This window comes from Nannospalax galili, unplaced genomic scaffold (assembly GCF_000622305.1).
Source record: "Nannospalax galili isolate Female #2095 unplaced genomic scaffold, S.galili_v1.0 scaffold1254, whole genome shotgun sequence".
NCBI lineage: Eukaryota > Metazoa > Chordata > Mammalia > Rodentia > Spalacidae > Nannospalax > Nannospalax galili.
In genome coordinates this window covers 653,487-670,291 of record NW_008334550.1, presented here as the reverse complement: position 1 = coordinate 670,291, position 16,805 = coordinate 653,487, and the positions used below count along the sequence as shown (strand labels likewise).

Below are 16,805 nucleotides of genomic sequence, written 5' to 3'. Positions count from 1 at the left end.
GGAGGAGTGGTCAGGAAGGCGGGGGTGGGGGTGGGGTCGGGGGGAGGCCTTCAGTTCCAGCACAGCCCACACTGCTCTGGTGTGACCTTGGTTCCAAAGGCCTCATAGCAGGCTCTCCCCATCAAGGCCCTGGCCTACCTGGCTGCCCGACCAGTTGTGACCATTTGGTCCTCAGAAAGGCTGTCCCTTCCACACCAGCCTAGGGGAGCCCTCTATAAGTCAATCACTTTCCTTGTGGAGTCAGGTTACCCATTCTCTTGTACTGAGAGGCCGGAATCTGGTGGCCTTTTGTTAACTCTGCACCCGAGTGTCCCCTCGGACATGGCCTTGTGGGTCTGCGTGACTTGGTAACTGCTGGTCTTGTGGCCCTGAATCCCAGAACTGGGTCTGGCAAAGGACTGTTTGTTATCCTAACAAATGATTTGTGCAGAAGGAATTGCCTGACTTCAATCCAAGTTTACCTCCCTCCCTGGTCTCCAGAGGGGTGGGGGAAGTTACTGAATGAAAAAAAGAAACTAATCATAGGGAAGGCCAGAAGGGCTTACTCCAACTCACCACTGTATTTTACAAACACAAATAAGATACCTTGACTCTGCCCTGCGTCCAACGGCCTGGACTGAGGAAGGAGGAGGTGGTGGTGGTGGCTGCCCCTGGAGCCCAAGATGGCCCCTCAGGCACGTCAGCTGCTGCGGGGGGTGGGGTAGGGGTGGGCAGGGAGAACTCTGATTCACCCTTGAACTCAGCCAGCAGCAAGAGTTTGAGGAGGAAGCTATCAGGGAACCACCTGAGCTTTCTGGTCTGGTGTTGACGTGTAGCCTTGGCTCTGGACTTACAGCCCCTAAGGCCTTATCTTGAACTGCTTGTCCTCCACAGCAAGGCCCATCCCAGATAAAATGGTTCGTTTCATCAAGTTGACACAAATTTGAGTCACCTGGGAAGAGGGAACCTCGGTTGGGAAACTCCTTCCATCAGACTGGCCTGTGGGCTTTGTCTGTGAAGCTTTTTCTTAATTGATAATTGATGTAGGAGGGCCCGGCCCACTGTGGGCAGTGCCGTCCCTGGGCAGATAGGCCTGGGCTGTATAATAAAGGCAGCTGAGCAGCCACGGGGAGCAAGCCAGAGAGCAGCATCCCTCCACGGTCTCACGGTCTCTGCTTCAGTTCCTATTTCCAGGTTCCTGCCCTGGCTTTCTTTCCCTCGATGAGGGCGTAAGGTGCAGGAAGCGCTTATCCCCCAACCCCCAAGTTGTTTTGGTCAGAGTGTTTCATCACAGCAACAGAAAGCTCACTAATACAAGACTAACCCATCTGGTCTGCAAACACCTTGGCCAGGTCCAGATGAGGCCTGGACTTCTGAGCTCCCTCTCCCCCTTCCTCAAGCACACAAGGGAGGAAGAAGAGATGCCTGCGCATTCAGCCCTCTCCTGTTTGGGCCAGCGGTGATGATGGAAGGTCATTCCCTCGTGAACAAAGACAGCACGGGGCTGTACGCGCCTCTGCGTTAGCACTGAGGAGATGCCTCTGGTAACATGACCTGCTTTGGACACTGGAACTTACACAGTGAATGTTGTAGGGATACAAAGAGCACTGCCAGTGGGCAGACACCCCTGGGGATGGAGGATGCTTGTTGACGCTGAACTTGTGCCCTGTTATGGCATCCATGGTGGCGCTGGGTCACGGTGTCTGAAAGGTGGAAGCCAGGTGTCCAGTAATGAGCAGAGGCAGATGGTGGTAGCCCTGAATACTACTTGCCCATAGGATGAATGAAGTGCTGAGTTACACCGTGTGTGCGTGTGTGTGTGTGTGTGTGTGTGTGTGTGTGATCCTTGGAGAAACATCACATTCAGTAAGAGATGCCAGGTCTCAAAGACTGCACGACCGATAGTTGCTTGAGATGGAGGGTCATAAACAGGCAAGTCTTGCTCGGGTGACTGCCTGGGGCTGGGGTCATGGGGTCTGGGGCGTGACAGCTGTGGAGTGCAGAGTTGTTCTGTGGGGAGACAAAGTCGTGGAAGACTGTGGTACCAAGGTCACTTCATATGGGTGAACTGTTTGGTGTGGGACTGATGCCTCAACACAGCATTTAGAACTTCAAGAAAAAGAAAGCCACAGACTCCCAGGTTGGTGTTCCAGCCCCGCACCCCCTGCTGGGGCTGGGCAGGGAGAGAAGGGGTCCTGCTACGTCTTTGAGCTGGGTCCTCTCCACTGCCCCACACCCCGTGTCCCTCACCACATTCTCAGTAGTAACAGATTCAGATTAGGACCAGGTAGCCATGGACACTCGGTCCGGCGTCTTGGTGGCCATAGGCTATAGTGGAAAGTTGCCTTACACAAGCGTTCCTTGCCCGAGTCAAAAAAGAACCAGCTATAATATGGGCAGAGAAGAGTGCCAGCCTGCCTCCTGTGGCTGAAATAGCCCATGCCACCACCCACCCATGCTGTTCTTGGAGATGGGCTTGCTGGGGTGATATTGGGTGTCTCTGGAAGGCAGGACCACCACATAGACCCTACTTAGACCCCCACCCCCCCGCAACGCTCCTGTGGGAAAGCTGGAGGCTTTGAGGGTGATGGAGGAGGAGGGCAGTGACTGACTGGTCTTTGGCTGCGTCGCCATACTGCAGAGCCTTGGCTTTCTGAGCTCTCTCTCTTTCTTTGGTCAACATGCCATAGGCTGCTATGCACGGTTGCCAGATAAGGGAACAGGGCAGAGAGGGCGGCTGCCGAGTAACCAGCGTGTGGGCTCAAGAAGGGCACAGCCAGGTGCCCTGCCTCACCTGGCTAGAGGCAGAAAGTAGAGGAGAAACAGTGAACTCACGCTCCTGGCTGAGTGGGAGGGAAGACAGGCCTGTGGTGGGCAACCTCTTCCCTGTACCTGCCAGCCCAGGATGGGGCCTCTGTTTCAGTTCTTTTAAGTTTTATGTGTGTGAGTGTACTGTTTACATGTAGGTAGGTGCACCTGTGTTGAGCAATGCCTGTGGAGGACAGAAGAGGGTGTCGGATGCCCTGGAACTGGAGCTGGAGTTACAGACAGTTGTTAGCTGCCATGTGGGTGCTGGGAATCAAACCCAGGTCCTCTGGAAGAGCAGCCAGTGCTCTTAACCACTGAGCCATCTCTCCAGCCCCAAGAGCCTTCATTTTTAAGAGGGAAAAGGATTAGGTGTTGTAGAGTGTGAGAACCTCACCTACTCTGGGCCTGGCAGAGGTCTGTGCTCTGAGTCCCTTTCTCTGATAGGTGTGGAGTGGGAGCCTTGCGTATCTGTGTCTTTTGTTTGGAGGCCAGCATCAGCTCTGACTCCTGACTACCTGTTAGACGCTGATTTTGCAAGTGAAAAGAGTGATAGTCTGTTAGCCAGAGGGAGGGGCGTGAATGTCCGTCTTTGGAGTATCCCTTCACAGGGTCCCTGTTACAGGGAAGAGCCTCTCTCCTGCCAGGCCTCAGCGGAGCATCAAGGTTACAGTACCAGAGGCTGCCAGCCTGGGCATGTGTGCCCCAGCTTGAAGTCCTAGCCTTTATTTATCCCTCAGTAAAAGTTCCTCTGTCGGACATTCATCTCTGTGTTTTTGTTTGACTTCAGCAATCACACAGTCCTGCCGTGGTGTCTACTGGGAGGGGAGACGGGAGCAGGACCCCTGATTTCTGGCCAAGCTCTGTTAGTCTCCTGGGGCAGGTGTTAGAGTGCCATGGAGACGGCTAAAACAACAGGCACTCATTCCGCCTGTCTGGAGTGTAGAAGTCCAATGGTGTCGGCGAGGCCGCCTCCTTCTGAGGGCTCTGTCTCAAGGTGGCTCTGGCCATCCTTGACCTGCGCCCGTAATGCTAGTGAGCCTTTTACCACTATGACAAAATACCCAAGATAATCAGCTTGCAAGGAGAAGAGATTTCTTTTGCCTCACAGTTTGAGAGGATTCAGACTATGGTGCTAGACTCGTGGCTTTGGGCCTGTGGTAAGATGGAACACCATGGTACAGAGCGTGGGGGGAACAGCAGAGCCAGGGAAGGAAGACAGGGACTGGCATGGGAACAGGCTGTGGTCCTAATGCACCCTGTGAGGCGCAGTCCCAACACCAGGGCCCGAAGCAGCCTGGGGAGGAAAGGGGCCAGTCCATCATTGAGGGAGACTGGGACAGGAAGCCATGGGGGAACCTGGAGGCAGGAGCAGAGTCCATGGAGGAGCTGCTGGCTCGCTCACTTGCTCACGTCCCCTGGCTTGCTCAGCTACCTTTCTTTTATTTAAAAAGTATTTTATTATTTTTATTTTATGTGCATGAATGTATTGCCTGCATGTATGTAAGTGCACCTGTGTCATGCAATGCCTGTGGAGGTCAGAAGAGGGTGTCAGATCCCCTGGAACTGGAGTTACAGATGGTCGTTCGCCACCATGTGGGTGCTGGGAATTGAAGCTAGGTCCTCTGCAAGACTGAGTCATCTCTCCAGCCCTAACTTTCAGTTTTAAATATATGTAAAATTATGTATTTTTTGATTTTTGAGAATGTCATGCATGAGTATTGTGTTTGCATCATGCCCACCCTCTCCAGTCTCCCTGAAGCTCCTCCCACACACTCCCACTTCCTCTCAATTTCCTCTTCTTTGATGATTATTGTTTTTATATATATACATTTATAAATATAAATGCACACATGTACATATAAAACAGAGTCCATTAAAAATACGGAACGCTTCACGAATATGCGTGCCATCCTTGGGCAGGGGCCATGCTAATCTTCTCTGTATGGTTCCAGTTTGAGTACGTGTGCAGCTGACTTCCGCTCAGCTACTTTTTTATACAACAAGCCCACCTGCCTAAGGACACACCACCCACAGTAGGCTGGACCCTCCCACATCAACTAGCAATTAAGAAGATGCGTCACAGACACGCCTGTAGGTCAATGTGATCTGGAAAATTTAGTTGAAGTTCCCTCTGCCCAGGTGAATCTCATTTGCGTCAAGCTGATAAAAAGGAACGAGCACACCTAACATGGCCATGAGCTGGGGACCGTCAGAGGTGAGCCTTGGGGGACATTTAGGATCCAGACCACAAGAGTTCCCATCCTCACTAGTCTGCTCCCTCTGCGCGTCTCTTCTTGAGGACCCCAACTATTGTTCTGGGGCTTACCCCATTTCAGCACAGCCTTTTCATCACCTGACCACATCTGCAAAGACCCTGCTTCTAAGTCAAGTCGCAGTCACAGTGCTAGGAACTAGGGCTGAGCACACCTTTCAGGGGAACTGCTCAACCTCTAACAACTGCCACAGGACCTCACCAGCCCCTGGGGCAGGGACCTGCCTGGCTCAGCAGGTGTCAGCCTAAGTCCGCTCATCTGTTGGGTGCCTGTGATGTTAGAGGGCTTAGGAGTTCTGAGTTCCGGGAATTAGCCCAACACCTGTCCTTTAGACAGGGCTCTTCCTGAGTTTGAATTACAGTTCCAATTCTGCCAGTAGAAGACATCCTTAGGGACAGTGGCTCATCTAGGTAGCTCAGAAAAATGTGTAATGAGTGTATGAATTATCAGTGGACACACACTGCTCTGAAGGTTTGGGAGAGCGAGTTCTTCCTTTACAAGAGCCAGGAAAACTGTGTTCCCGCCACTCCTTGATTTGGAAGGACTCTTGCTGTGGACTGTGCAGGGTGGCCTCAGGCTGTGCCCTGAGCAGGTGAGCAGTGTTCCCAGTAGTGACCTGCAGACCGACATCCCACAGGCCCACAGGCCTCGCTCCAGCCCCGCTCACACTTCCTCTTCCAACCAGGCTTACTGTGCAGGGTGGCCTCAGGCTGTGCCCTGAGCAGGTGAGCAGTGTTCCCACAGGCCTCGCTCCAGCCCCGCTCACACTTCCTCTTCCAACCAGGCTCGGCTGAGGACAACATTTCCATGAGAGACCAACAGGGACCCAGTCGCCAGCCTTGGAACAAAGAGACAGAGCCCTCAAGTGTGCTCCCCTGCAGGCCCCCAAATCAAAGCACTCCCCAGAGGTCACACTTTGCGTGACTGTTGGCCATGTGTTTCCTCCACCGCCGTCAGGCATGTGGACTGCAGTCTGCCCGGGTGGCCCTGCCCTGTGGAAGATGAGGCGGCAGAGTGGACACTGGCCTTCGCATGCATCACCCCCCACACTGTACCACTTCATTCCTGCTTGGCTGTGAGCGGAGGCCGCTCGCTGCGTGAGCAATTCACATCGGAGCTGGTGATTCATAATTCAGATGCTGCCGGCCTAAATTACAGGCCCGTTTGAGCTGCGTGAAGATGGGCAGTCTGGGTCCTTTCAAGAAAAGCCATAAAGGCCCCATTTCCCCTCAGATCCCACAGATTTCTGCTCTCTGGAACAGCTTCTCAGCTCCCTGAGAAAAGCATGTATGGAGCAAAAAAGGATAAGAAGAAAATTAAATATGAAAATTTAATTAAATCTGTCTTTGATCGCTCTCCCCAGAACTACAGGAGGGGCTGCAGTCACTCAGTCACAAGTAAGAAAACCTGGCAGGCTGATCAGGACGAGGTGGGAGGAGATGCCAATCTCCTGACTGCCTCCGCCCTCAGGTGTCAGGTACACTGTCTCCTGAGTCTAAGAGCAACAGCCTCTGCTCTCTGTCCCTCCTCTCAGGGCCCTGACCTCCGTACAGCTCCTCAAAGACAACCAAGGCCTTCATCAGGTAAAAGCCCGAGAACTTCGGTTCCAAGGCTCTGGGAAGGGTGTGGCTTTCTTTTCCAAAAATTTTCAAAATATTTTGATTAACATATAACAATTGTTTCTCTTTATGGGACACGATGTGATAATCTGAGAGCTGTGTAATGACCAGATCAGGGTAATTAAGAACTTTGTGTGTGGTGTGTGTATATGTGTAGTGTGTGCATGGTATTTGTGTATGTGGCGTGTGCATATATGTAGGTATAAACATGCATGTGTGTGTGCATGCGTGTGGAGGCCAGAAATCAGCACTGGGCACCTTCCTCACTTTCCACTGTGTTTTTTGAGGCAGGAAGTGTCTTGCTGAATCTGGAGCTTACTGACTCAGACTGGCTGACCAGTGAGCCCCAGGGATCACTGGGGCTGCCCAGTGCTGGGATTTCAGGTGTGTGCTGTTGTCACACCCAACCTTTTACCTGAGGCTCTGAACTCAAGTCCTCATGTGTGGGCACTAACTACTGAACCATCTTCTCAGCTCCAGGAACTTTCTTTTCTAAACCTGCTCCCCCATCCCACTCCATGGCGTTACATTCCTGGCACGGGAAAGGTGGCCAAGGTCAGAGGACTGGTTAGGGACACCAGCCCCGGCTTGAACCGTGTCCTCTCATGCAGAGCCGAGTCCCCTTTTCAACAGATGAACTTCAGAACATGTTAATGAACATACCTCTATACATGTGTGCACACAAAACACATATGCACAGAGGCACACAGCACGTGTGCACATAGGATCTGGGGCCCAGGGAGTCCCTTCAGGCAGTGCCACCAGCCTCCCTGGCTTGCGTGCTGTGACAAATTCAGGAGTCTGGTGTGAGGCCTACGTGGTGGGAAATCTGCAGCTCTGCCCAGGAGTGAGGAGGTCCCAGAGGGAAGAAGATAAAACCCTGCAGGGAAGCTCTGTGGGGAGGAAGCAGGGTGTGGAACTCACCAGGGTATCACGCGTAGAGGAATCAACATTTCCTCTGAAACGACTCAGGAAAAAGCATTTTGTTAAGCAAATCATGTCACAAAGAGTCACAGGGGCATTGTGTAAATTATTCAAAGGATCGATTGTTTTCCAGAGTTTTGGAAGCATCATTTGCATATGATTAATATAACATTATAAACGATTCCAAACCGTAACTTGAGGGCCTGTGTCTCTAAACAGTTTCATTGGATAACATCTGTACGTCAGTTTGAGGAAAAGTGTATAACTAGATACATTTTTGATTCCCCAAAGCCCAATTTTTGTCACATATGGACTGGCATTCTTTCTCCCAGAACACGGGAGACTCTCTTATTATTGTCTGTCAGTCAGTTTTCCTTGTTGGAACCAAATATCTGTCAAGAGGCAACTTCAGGTTCATTTTAGCTCACAGTCTGAGGGGATATGGTTCATCATGGTGGGGAAGGTGGCTGCTTACACTGTATGCATAGACAGAAAGCAGAGCCAGACCAGAAAACCTCAAGTCCACCCCCAGCAACCCATTCCTCCAGCTATGCCCGGCCTCAAGGCCTGGCGTAGGCCCCTGGCTAGGGGCCAAATGTTCTAACACATGAGCCTATCCACCACAGCTCTCCATCCACCACAGCCCTGCTGCCTCGGGGCCTGGGGTGAGGCCTAGGGGCACATAGGAGAGCAAAGCTGCTTCCCTCACCGAGGCCGGGGTGCAGAGGGAAAGAGCCAACGTGCCCCTCAGGAGCCCCACCCGCCCCATGGCCTCACTTCCCAAAGGTTCCCTAGGGTGGGACCGACCTAGGGTGGGAATTCCACATTGCGAGTCTGTAAACAACCCACCCCAGAGCCAGTGGCTAAGGCAGCAGCCGGTGCCTGTTCCTCAAGACCTGCTGGGCCAGCCAATCATATTGCTGAGCTGGGAAAATGTGGGTCTGCTCAGGCTGGGCAGCTCCACATACTTCTTCATCCCTCTTGGCCTGGGCGGGGCAGGGAGAGCATCTCAGGACACACTTGAAGAGGGCAGAGTCCAGGGCGCCTGTGCTGGTCACGTGTGTCCACCTGACTGGGGTGGGACTCAGACACTTGGGTAAAATGAGCCCCCCATGTGTCTGATGCTGTTTCAGGATGAGGCTGGTGTTTGACTATGTGCCCCAAGGAGAGCGGGAGGAAGGAGGGGCCGCTGTCTCTGTCTGACTGCTGGAGCTGGGGTTAGTCCCTCTCCCCTCAGAGGACTCACCCTGTGGGCTCCATTGGCTCTCTGACCTCCCACTCTGACTGTGAGCTACAGTGCAGGCTTCTGGCTTCCGCAGTCTCTGGCTTCATAGGCCAGTATCCACAGTAAGCACTCTATCTGCCCCACCCCCCTCTGTATAAGTACATAAAACCTGGGAGATTCCTGACAGCTGCTAAACTCCCATCATTTCCACCACATTCTATTGGCTAAACAAGTCAATCACTCACACATACACATAGACACATATACACACATGAACAGACTCTCACACAGTCACACACACACGTATATACACACATGCATAGACTCACACACACACACACACACACACACACACACAATCTCTCACACACGGGGTTGGTACAGAGAACATATCCTCCATTAATAACGGGGACTTCAGTGGATCCCGATGAATGCCGAACTTTCATTCAGAAATGTTTTTACGTGTGTGTTCTGCACCCAGAGCCCCAGGAGACGCTGGGGAGACGGCAGGGCTGTGAGTGGTGCACTGACCTTCCGGACAACGCACCGTGCCTGCAGGGGACATAAACCACCAGCAGAGAGAGAGATGAACGCCAGTGCTTGGCTCCCTTTCTTCGTTTTAGACAGCCTATGATTCTGTCCTATGGGATGGTGCTACATACATTTAGGGGTGGACCTTTGTTTCCATGGCGATTCTAAATCCCATCAAGTTGATAAGATTAACCATCACAAAACACAGCTAAGGTAGCTTAGGTGCTGCCAAAGATTGGGAAGAAAACAGAAGCTGGGCAGATGCAAAGCTTCAGGGTCAAGGTTGTAGTGGGAGGCCACTCTTCACAGACAAGTCAGGAGGTGTCTGAGCTGAGCCTCAAATGACCACAGGCAGTACCCCACCTCTGGCTTGTCCCTCAGGTACCCTGAGGCTATTTGTGCTGCCTGCAGACTGGCTCTTTCTGAATCCCCAGGTGTCCACATGTGCGCCCTCTGCCCTTCGGGACGTCAGTCCTCTCTCTAGCAGGCCTACCCTGAGCCTCCCTGCATATGCCCTGGGCACCTGCCGCCTCTTCTGGCTTACTTTCCACGGTCTGCACTTGGCTACTATGGGCTGGCTTGTTTCCCAGATGAGTGACCTCCAAGAGGTCCTCTGCGTGGTAGAGGACCCACCCCTCCCTTCATGAGTCCAGTGCTGTGTGCCCTACTCCTGGATGCCCAGCAGACATCAGCCGGGTAATGCCCAGGAATGCTGATGGAAGCAAAACCTACCCATATGCTTCCCGTGGCTCTGATGGGTCAGTGATGGGATGAGGAGAGCGTCAGAGCCTCGATCAATCACATCCTCTCTGTGGGGACACTAAGAGCTCAGTGTGAAGCTGGGGGAGATGTGCTCCGAGGAGTTGCTTTAGAAATAGCAGCAAGGACCAGAGAGATGCTCAGCAGCAGTTAAGAGCACTAGCTGCTCTTGCAGAGGACCCAGGTTCGATTTCCAGCACCCACATGGTGGGTAACAACCGTCTATAACTCCAGCTCCAAGGGATCTGATGACCTATTCCGGCCTCTGTAGTATTTATTTTTAAAGAAAAAAAGCTAGGAGACCCTGGGGCTGGAGAGATGGCTCAGCGGTTAAGAACACTGGGTGTTCTTGCAGAAGACCCGGGTTCAAATCCCAGCACCCACAAGGCAGCTAACAATTGTCCATAACTCCTGTCCCAGGGGATCCAGCAGCCTCTTCTGACCTCCACAGGCATTGCAGGACACGGGTGCACTTACCTACATGCAGGCAATACATGGATACACATAAAATAAAAATAATAAATAAAATATTTTAAATGAAAACAAAGCCACAGGGACAAGAGGCAGACAGCCCAGTCTCAGGGGCCTGCAGAACAGCCCACGCACCAGGCAGGACCGGCAAGACCCAGTTTCCACGGAGCAGCTGAGCCCTCTGCCAGAAGTAAGGGCTGCCTGGGCTACCACAGCAGGTGACACTGGCGTCTGCTGGGGGTGGAGATGCAACCCTCCATATGTATGGAGGTGGCCTCCTCCATAGCCTGTGCTTCTCAGAAAAGCGCCTTAGCTAGAACACAGCAGACCAGGAGTGTCTAGGGTCACGTGTAACTGTGGAGACAGCCCCCACTGGGTTCAGGAAGTGACACCTGACCAAGACAACTCTCATTGGCTCCCAGAGGAGTCATATGACTGAAAAGAGGGTTTCCATTGGCTCCCAGAAGTATCCTGTGACTGAGTCTACAGTCCATTGTTCCTACAACTGCCATGTCCTTGAGGAGACATGATGCACTGGGGCGTGGAGTGCTCACAGACAAGGGCCCACACGTGCTGAGGGGCAGAAGCAGGGCTGTCCCTTCTGAACTCCAGCATACTCAGGGCATGTGTCTGATTGAGCCCAGTTCCAGGATGGAAGCCTTGGGGAGCTGCTGAGCTGTGGGGAGGGATGCCACCTGTCAGTGAGTGGCTGACTCAGCAAGGGGAAGGAGCAGCTTTGATATTTGCATAGATGAGCTAATGAGCCACAGGAACCCCTTTGAAACACTCATCCACAAAAGGGGCTAAATATACCCATCAAGCCCATGCCTTCCAATTTCACATCACAATAAAATGTCAAAGAAAGAGAGCGAGCAATTTCTGATATTATGACTTTGAACTTTCCCTGGTTGTATTCCCTTGAAACATGACATTTACTGGGGGAAACAAGGCTGGGGTGGCGTTGCGTGACCGTTACTCTTCACATCTAGGAGCTGTGCTTTAATTCTAACCCCTGCCCCCAGCACAGCCGGAGTCTGGGTTCTGACTCTCTTTCTTTCACTTCGAAACCAACCATTGAGAAGCCCCAGACAAGCGGCCACCAGTTGATTCCGCACTTGACTTTGGAGAGGGGCTCCGAGGGCTCTGTCTAGGGTTGACCAAGCGACCCCATCACAGGGCTGTGGTCCGCGCTGCTCCCGACCTCTCATGAGAGGTCCATTTAGGTCAGTTCCGCAATATGGAGCCACACTCCCCAAAGTGACTTCTCCCAGAGACCCTGGGAGCATCTTCGAGGCTCAGAAAGATCCTGCTTGGGAGGCACAGACGCCATGTCTGTGTTTCACCCAGCCAGCGGGTCCTTAGGACCTGCAGCAGTGCAAGAACAGGAAACGAGGCTCCTGCTGTACAGGGGAGGGCTGAAGTGTGGCTACAGTGAAAGACCGCCTTCTGTACCCCAGAATGTGACCATCGCGTTGAATCACGTGTTCCTCTAGGTATCACTGGGAGCTGTCTCCTGAGTCCCATGCTGTCATGTCTTTTCTATGTGTGTGTGTGTGTGTGTGTGTGTGTATGTGTGTGTGTTTAGGTGTGTATACAGGTACATGTGCATGTTGGTACACGTCCATGTGGAGGTCAGAGGTCAACATCAAGTGTCGGGATGCCAGTCACCTTTTCTTAAATAAATATTTTATTATTTTTATTTTATATGTATGAGTGTATTGCCTGCATGTATGTAAGTGTACCTGTGTCATGCAATGCCCTTGGAGGTCAGAAGAGGGCATTGAATTCCCCTGGAACTGGAGTTATAGATGGTTGTTAGCCGCCATGTGGGTGCTGAGAATCGAACCCGGGTCCTCTGAAAGAGCAGCCAGTGCTCTAACCGCTGGGCCATCTCTCCAGCCCCGTATCTGGATTTTTATACACGGATTCTGGGGATGAAACTCAGGTCCTCGTGGTTGTGTGGTGAGCACTTTAACCAATAGCCAGCTCCCCATCCGTGCCCTGCAGCTTCAAAATGGCCCCCAGCAGTCCCAGGTTCGCTGCGGCAGAATTTTGTTTTGGAGTGCGTCTCCCCCTTGGAGGACTACAGTTGATCAGATCCCACATTCAGGGACTTAGACTAAGCTGTCCCCTCAGGGACACGACGGTTGGCTTTATCAGAGCCCCGTGTGTGTTCCTGACCCAGTTACTGACCTCATTGTCCACGAGCCCCAATGAGTCACCATGGTGTCCCTCTCCAAAGACCGGGAGCACAGGCTGGGACCGAGCTGTGTACAGTCAGCCTCCGCACCATGTCAGACTGCTGCACCGCTCTCCGGTCTGCGGGACTTCACAGGGGTCTCTGCGTCCTGTGATGGTGAAGCCACCTCTCTTGAGGCTGGCTGGTGTGGAAGGAACTCCTAAGGCGTCAGCGAGGCCCGGCTTTCCACGGTGGTGGCTTCTGTCCTCTTTCAGCCACGACCCCGCTCTATGGTTGGTACACCTCAACTCTCCATGGCTGTCTTTCCATGGCTGGTGTACCTTGGCTCTCCACTGCGTCCCTTGATTTCCTCTGACCCTCCTCAGGCCAGAGTTCTGTGCCCAGAGGGCAGCTCTGTGGTCCCAGCTCTGTTGACTGGAGGCTGAGCTAGCTCCCAGGTCCTCTGTACCCATAGGCTGACACACAGGGGAAGAACCAAGACCAAGTCCCTCAGTGGTTACTCATCTGGACACAGCTCGGACCCAAGTGCTCAGTTCCTGCCCAGGCCACTGTTCCTAACGCTTTTTCGCTCCCTGTGGTCCGACCCACTCTTGGGATCCAGATCCTTGAGAGTCTACTCTGGCCGAGCCCACCTCGCTCTGAAACACTGGGCTCTGTGAACACAGAGGGACCCCTAGTGCAGTTCCAAGGGACTGGGGAAACAGAGTGGGGGAGCCCCAAAGTCTCTGCACAAAGGGCTGAGGGCGCCCTGGTGCTGCAAAATGCTCAAGGAGAGAGGGACCTGTGGTGGAGCGTCCATTGGTTCCTGGGAGTGATGTGTCTGCATGTGGTGGAAATAAGGAGATAAAACAGAATTCTCTTTGTGAGAGGCACCCATGTCTGCTGGACTGAGCTTGTATGTGTGTGTGTGTGTGTGTGTGTGTGTGTGTGTGTGTGCATGTCTGTGTATCTATGTGTGTCTGTGTGCATGTGTACGTCTGCCTGCGACTGCATGTTTGTGTGTGTGTGTCTTGGTGTATGTGCTTGTGTGTCTACATCTGTCTCTGTGTGTGTACATGTGTGTGTACATGTGTGTGTCTGTGTCTGTGTGTCTCTGGGTGTCTCTGTATGTGTGCATGCCTGTGTGTATATATGTGTGTTTGTGTGACGGTGTGTGTCTGTGTCTATGTGTGTCTCTGTGTGTATATTTATGTGTCTGTGTATGTGTATATGTGTGTGTCTATGACTATTTGTGTCTCTGTGACCCTTGCATGTTGTTGTATGCTGATGCACGTGGTGGAGACTAGACGTCAACCTCAGATCTTTTCTCAGGGGTCATCCGCCTTGTTTTTGAGACAGGTGTCTCAGCAGTCTGGAACTATCAAGTAGGCTGGCTGTCCAGTAATCCCTGAGAAATGTGTACACCACACCCTTTTCTGTTTGTTCTTAACGTAGATTCTGGGGATTGAATTCAGGTCCTCCTGCTTGCAAGGCAAGTTCCTTACGGCCTGAGCCATCTCCCCATGGCCATCCCCATTTGCTCTGTGAGCACCCGTCAGCTCCTTCTGAGCATCTGGAATGGGTAACAGCAGCACCGGGAGCCTCGGGGATGCAGGACGCTGGCCTGTCACTCAGGCCCCTCTGCTTCTTCAGCCCCAGAGCAGGAAAGATGCCCCCCTGTACCCCACCCCTGGCTCCAGCTGGGCTGCTTCCTCGAGTCCAGCCACGGCCGTTTGATATTGAAGTGAAGCCCGTTTAGCAGATTCATCTCCTACGTTTAATCTTTATGTTAACAAGGTGATGCAGCTGTGCAGGAAAGGCAGGGACAGCGCTGAACTTTCGAAGTAGTAGTGACGATTTCAAAAGTGTTGCTGGAGGAGCCCGCTCCAAAGGGAATCCTCCAGCCGAAGCTTTCTCTGAGGAGCCTGGAGAGCTTTCAACTTGACTTCACTGTAAAATCCAAGCTATTGGCAGTTAGCAGCCGCTGTTTAAAAGGCAAAATTGACTTGTGAGTAAGACACTGGCTTGGGCGACTGGATTTCCCCAAATAAACGTCAGTCAGGCCTTATCCATAGGAAAGAAAAAAGGTCGCACATTTAGTGGCGGTTGGGTGGCAGAGATCTCAGTGTCTGGGAGATTTTCTATGATGGTTCATTATAGAAAATCCTGTTGGTCAGATTCTACAGAAAGGGACGCCTGATGGTTGCCACTGTTGTCTGAGGTTTTATTTCAGAGGCTCCTGGGATTTTCCTGCCCCCAGAGCAACCCAGACTTTCTAGCTTCGGAGTCGCCCCTGAGCAAGCAGAGGAGGCCTTCCTCCTTGGACTGGCCCTGATCCTCGGGCTCTGAGGAGTTGTCTGCCGGTTTGCAAAGAGCCTTAGTTTCCACAAGCTCTGTGAGGACTCTACTGGTCAGTTCTGCGGACTATAATGGAATTCCTTTGCAGGCAGAGGTTGATTTAGCTCATGGTGCAGAACCCTCACTCAGTTGATGTAAGGCCTCCCATAGGCCACACCTCCCCAAGGTACCACCTCCCAATACCGCCACACAGAGGGCCAACACACAACCTTTGGGGACATGCTCAAACCACATGCAATCCACGCAGGGGCCTCCACCTAATGGAAGGATGGCACCAAGATCCGGGCCCCGATTTGCACACAGACTGTGTCAGGCCTTTTGCACATTCTGAGATGCCGCTGTCTCTCAGAGCCTTGGTTTTCCCAGTGGACAACAGCCCTAAGTCAGAGTCTGCTCTTCCAGGATCTCTCTGAAATGCAGCAGTGCCAAGCGGAGTCTGGAGTACCCTGGTGTGTCAGACTCAGGGAGAGAAGAGCCGAGAGGCCCCTGTGAGCTTTTCTCAGGCAAAGCAGGAGACTGGCCCGCCCCACTGTCCCAAGGACAGAGCACTGAGCTCTGCCTCCCCTTCTCCCTCTCAGAAGCCACTTTGCAAAGTCCCCTGAGAAGCACCAGCTGAAGAAGGCTGGTCTGGGAATGTTCTGGAGAGGGAGAGGGGTTGTTATGGCAACAGATTGCTCTGAGGCTTTGAAGAGGCTCAGCCCCAGCTGAACATGGGAGGTGCAGGGGACACAGAGGGTGACACTTGAGAAGGAGCTGGAGCAGATGCAAAGGCACGTGCTTCGGGGCTGGAATGTCTGAGGGAGAGGAGGGCTATTTATAGCAGCACCTAGAAGACTGCTGGGGGGAGTCTTGGCTGGAGAATCACACAGCAAGCTTCCTGTTACCCCCTTACCCTGTCCTCCCCAACCCTGCTGAGTCCTCCTTACCACCTGGCCCCTCAGGTTGCTCCCCTCTGCCCTAGCCCCACCCTCTGTGCTGCCCTTCCTCCAGCCATCCTCCCTCCTGCAGGGCCACTGGGTGAGGTGTGGGGTGCTGCACCATCCAAAGCCCCCGCGAGCCAAGCGGGGTGCACAGTGGTTAGAGCAGGGCTCCATCCTTTCCTGAAAGGATGGGGAGAGAGGAGGAGAGGCCGCAGCAAGCTTCACATGCACAGGGTGGTGCTTTCTATGGGTGTGACACAGTGGTTTGGAGTTTAGTGATGGGGTGATGTTTAAACACTCCATGAATGTACTTAACTGCTATTGGTTTGCGTTACTGAGAGCTGTCATGAAATGTGACTTTACCTCAAAATAAAGACTAGCGGCCCTTACGGGAGCGTGTGCCAGGTCATGGGTTTCTGGTCTTTCCACCCACCGCCTTGTGCGGGGCCTTTTGCTCCTTTAGGCCCCACCTCTGTGCCTATTCCCCAAGACCACCCAGCATCACCTTGAAGTAGGCCTTGAGGTATGCTCCCTGACCTTGCCATGCTAAAGGCTTCAGTGGAGGGACCCGCTAGTCCACGGCACCTCCTTCAATTTGGCGTTGGTGCCTGCCCCCCCACCCTGGCCATGTGCAAGACTCACATCTCTTGGGGTGTGGACTCCTGCAGGAACCCCTGCCACCTTCAAGCCATTGGTCAGACTTCAGGCCCCAAACTTGTCCTCTGTGTCCCAACCACTCTGTGCAGGTCGTCAGTCTTG

The 16,805-nt window shown here is 52.9% G+C and overlaps 1 non-coding gene across 1 annotated transcript; it reads right to left on the bottom strand.

The window, feature by feature from the left end:
- Nucleotides 1-4,662: 4,662 nt before the first annotated feature.
- Nucleotides 4,663-4,767, bottom strand: LOC115069647. The gene has a single exon (XR_003848899.1). It is a non-coding gene; the product is annotated as a U6 spliceosomal RNA (small nuclear RNA).
- Between the last annotated feature and the right edge of the window lie 12,038 nt (nt 4,768-16,805).